Raw genomic sequence first — 4,445 nt, forward strand, 5'->3', positions numbered from 1 at the left:
TTGGCCGTGCAGCCGGCGGGGGGAGGGTGGGGGGAGTTAGGGGGAGCTTGGAGCGCAGGGCGCGCGCGGTCACGAGCACAGGGCGCGCTGTTGCGCGTCCGCTGGAAAGAAGCGTGTTCTGGGCAGAATGTGCGTGCGCTCGCGTCTATACTTGTGGAAACACTTGGAAAGTGTCTGCACACGGAAGGGGCCGGACCGCACCCGCGCTGTGCGCGCCCAGCGCGGCCTGGGTCTGGTCCTTGGCCAGTGCTTCCCGGCCCGTCTCCTTTGCCAGTGCGAGTTGGGATCCTGTTTCTGGGTCTTTTCCGAGGGGGAGCTGGATTGTGCTGGGCGTCGCATTTTTAAAGCTTCCCCTACTTGCCAGTTATTAGGAGTTTTCTTCCCTCCTGGTAATAGGCCCAGATTTTAAGCGGGCACCCAGGTCGCCCAGGGCGCTGTCTGGAGCGGCGTGAGGCCGGAGGGGGCGCGTTTTGGAGACCGGGGTGTGCGTAGTGCTGGGAATGTTCCTGATGTTGGTGACTCCTAGCTCAGCGCGGGGCCGACTTTCGAGTCCTTGGCGTCCTGCTTGGTTCTGGAAGGATCGGCGCGTTGGGGAATGTCTGCGCTTTGGAAACGGGCTTCAGGGAAGAGGGGGGTGGTCCCTCCGTGGGCCTGCTGGGGACGGGGGTTCAGGGTTTCCCGGGTGTCTGTCTGTCCTTCTTCCTAAAGGAGTATCTTTCCTCATCTGCGCCCTGGCTGGTGGGACAGAAATGATGGTGTCTTTGCGAAGCTCCGGCTCCAAGGGGTTTTCTGGGGGCCCCTCTTGCCCTGTGCCCCCGAGATTTTTGCTCACTGGTGTGCCCCCGAGCTCCCCCTGTGATTCAGTTGCAGGGAAACGGAGCACAGCTGGCTTTGGCGGCTCAGGAGCGTACCGTCCTCTGGGGAAGGAAGAACATGGAAACGGACAGGGGACCGTGACCCAGTTCAGGACCTGCGTGGGGGGAGGGGAAGTCCTGGGTAGCGTGAGGATTCGCTCTGGCGTGTCCTGCTCACAGCTCTGCGCGTCCAGGTCGTCCAGGTCTGGGTGGCCGACGGCCTCACACGTTCTTGGGGCCCCTAACTAGTCATTCTGTGATTTCTTTTTTATTTTTTTAAAGGAAAAACCGTAGCACGGTTAGCCCAGAGTTGCCTGATTTCTGTAGATTGTGCTGGGAAACTCCAAGATTGGTGGCGATTTTACTAACATTACTGGCGCCTCCGTGGCTCAGGCGGGTAAGCGCCCTACTTCGGTTCAGGTCGCACGGTTTGTGGGTTCGAGCCCCACGTCGGGCTCGGTGCCGACAGCTCAGAGCCTGGAGCTGCTTCGGATTCTGTGTCTCCCTCTCTCTCTGACCCTCCCCTGCTCACGCTGTCTCTCTCTGTCTCAAAAAATCAATAAACGCTAAAAAAAATTAAATAAAATTACTGGTGGCCGCTCTGGGGGAGGTAACGGGAGCCAGGCTCGCCCCAAAAGAGCAGAGAGGGGATGGGGCTTTACTACGTGTCCATCGTCTTAACAGAGTCCTCCCGGCCCCCTCCTTACTTGGGGGGCAGGAATGCGTTGTTGTAAACATACCACTGAGATCTTATCACGGAAGGGCTTTGGAGGTGGTGACGNGTGCATTATGTCCGTGTGTGTATGGCCACGTGTGTGCGTGTGCATGCGTGTGTGCGTATGTGTGTGTCTGCATGTGTGACGTGTGCACACCAGTATGTGTGTACGTGTGTTTATGTGTGTGCATCTGCATGCATGTATGTCCATGGGTGTGCAGCCACATGCACATGCCTGTGTGTGGCTGTGCATGTGTGCAATGCAGGTGTGCCCACGAATGTGTGNGTCTGCACGTGTGACGTGTGCACACCAGTATGTGTGTACGTGTGTTTATGTGTGTGCATGTGTGCATCTGCATGCATGTATGTCCATGGGTGTGGAGCCACATGCACATGCCTGTGTGTGGCTGTGCATGTGTGCAATGCAGGTGTGCCCACGAATGTGTGCAGGTGTGCATGTACATATGTGTGCATGTACGTGTGTACATGTGCGCACACACGTGCATGTGTGTCTGGGAATGTGTGCAGGTACATATGTGTGTACATGTGTGTTTGTATATATGCGCGTACATATACATGTGAATGTGTGTGCGTGTATGTGTGTGCACACGTGTGTGTGCACCGCGGGCCATCTGCTGATGCAGCGGACACACCAAGGCCTCCCGCTTGCCGGCAGCTCCACAAACACCGCCCTGCGTCCACGTGAGCGTCTCCTTTGGTGGTTACACACATTTCCTGCCACTTGGGGAGGAAGCAGATGCTGAAGTCCAGAGCAGTTCCCTTATCTTCTTCCTTGTTTTCCGTTCATATCCGCCCGGAGCCTTGCACTGCGGGGACCCGCACACCTCCCACTCAGCATCCCCGGCGGGTGGGTGACACGGGCCCCCCGCGGGTCGAGGGCCGCGCGACGGCCGGGCCCGGGGCTGGTTCTGTTNTTGGGTGGAGACGGTGAGCGAGCCCAGCTCCGTCTCGTCTGCAGCGAGTCGACGGCCTGTCCCGCATCTCTGCGGACGCGGCGCTTCCCTTCGCTGCGTTTCTGTCCCCGGCCTGCCCACTGCCCGCTAGACTGGTTTCGGGAGGCAGCGGCCTGGGTGCGTCTCAGCTCCGCTTCGGAGTGACTCACCCTTTGCACTCTCCCTGGTGTGGCCAGGGCAGCCGGTGACTCAAATCCCCTCCGCAGGAAACCAGGTACTTCCTGTCCCCTCCCCCGTCCCCGAGTCAGAGCTCAAGCCCGTGTGCAGCTGGGGACCCGTCGATGGGCCGGGAGCCCCACGCGCGGCTGGCGGCCTCGGAGAACGGGCTCGCTGGACGGTGACGCAGCCGCTGTGTTCCTCACGAGCCCGCTGAGTGATCGTCCCTGAGGCGCTCGGTCCGGGTGGTCTGGGCCGAGGTACGACTCGTGTTTGCTACCCCGGGTGGCGGGCAGAGGCCGTTAAACCTACATGCAGAGCCACACGCCCCTCAGTCGCCTTCCGTCCTGGTCCCGAGGTTTGGGAGACGATCCCTTCGTTTTCGGGAAGTACCTCTGCCAGGGCGGTGGGCCCGCTGAGTGCTTTCCGGAAAAACGATGATTGTAACTCCTCCAGCGGGATGTGCCCCTTGCAAATCAGCCCGGGGACCCGAGGGGGAAGGGTGTGAGTCTCAAGCAAACAAACACAAGGCACGCGTGGAGAGAGCAGCGTGAATCAAGAAAGATTCAGAAGATGGAATCGACAGGGTTTGGTAATAGACGGAATGTGTGAGGAAGCAGCTCGCAGGAGTGAAGGGTGGCTCTTCCATCTGAGAGTCTGGCAAAATGGCCACATCACAAAAGATACGAACGAAGGAGGACGTGTACGGTGAGGGGGAAATAATGCGAAGTTCCAGATACAGAGCCCTGGAGATTGCATGGGTGCGGCCACATGGAGCTGCTGTAGAAGCTGTTGTCCACATAAGCCTGGTTGCAGAGAGATTCGGGGCGGGGCCTCGGGAAACAGCTGGTATCCCCAGAGGCGGACACGAAGCTTCGTGTCCTGGAGCAGGACACGGGGTGCTAAGCTAAGGCTCATTTTCCTGTCCGTACTCCCCACCCCCCCACTGCGACCCCTTCCCGGCCCCTTCCCAACCCCAGACCGGCGCCGCGTGTCCTCAGAATGCAGAGATTCTGGTCCATTCCGTCCCTGGTGATGTCACCATTTGCTGTGAGGGGTCCAGCTGCTTTCAGAGCGAGGACTCGTGTACGTCTCCCTCTGGGAGCCACTTGACACAGGCTGCGTCTGTCTTGGCCAGGTGTCTACCACTTAGATATCTGTCTCTTCATCTGGTCTCTCAATCCCTCCATCCATCCATCCATCCATCCATCCATCCATCCATCCATCCATCAATGCATCCATCCATTATCATTATCTGTATATGTATGTATGTATCTATCCATCCGTCTATCTACCCATCTATCCATCCTATCATCCGTCTGTCATCTATCTGTCTGTCTGTCTGTATATCTATGTATCCATCCATCCATCCATCATCATTTTCTGTGTATGTATGTATCTATCCATCCATCTATCTACCCATCTATCCATTTTTTCAACTATTTGTTATCTGTCTGTCTATATCTATGTATCTGTCCATCCATCCATCCATCCATCCATCCATCCATCAATGCATCCATCCATCACCATTATCTGTGTATGTATGTGTGTATCTATCCATTTGTCTATCTACCCATCTATCCATTNCCATCCTATCATCCGTCTGTCATCTATCTGTCTGTCTGTATATCTATGTATCTATCCATCCATCCATCCATCCATCCATCCATCATCATTTTCTGTGTATGTATGTATCTATCCATCCATCTATCTACCCATCTATCCATTCTATCATCTATCTGTTAT

This window comes from Crocuta crocuta, unplaced genomic scaffold (assembly GCF_008692635.1).
Source record: "Crocuta crocuta isolate KB4526 unplaced genomic scaffold, BGI_CrCroc_1.0 scaffold221, whole genome shotgun sequence".
NCBI classification, from domain to species: domain Eukaryota; kingdom Metazoa; phylum Chordata; class Mammalia; order Carnivora; family Hyaenidae; genus Crocuta; species Crocuta crocuta.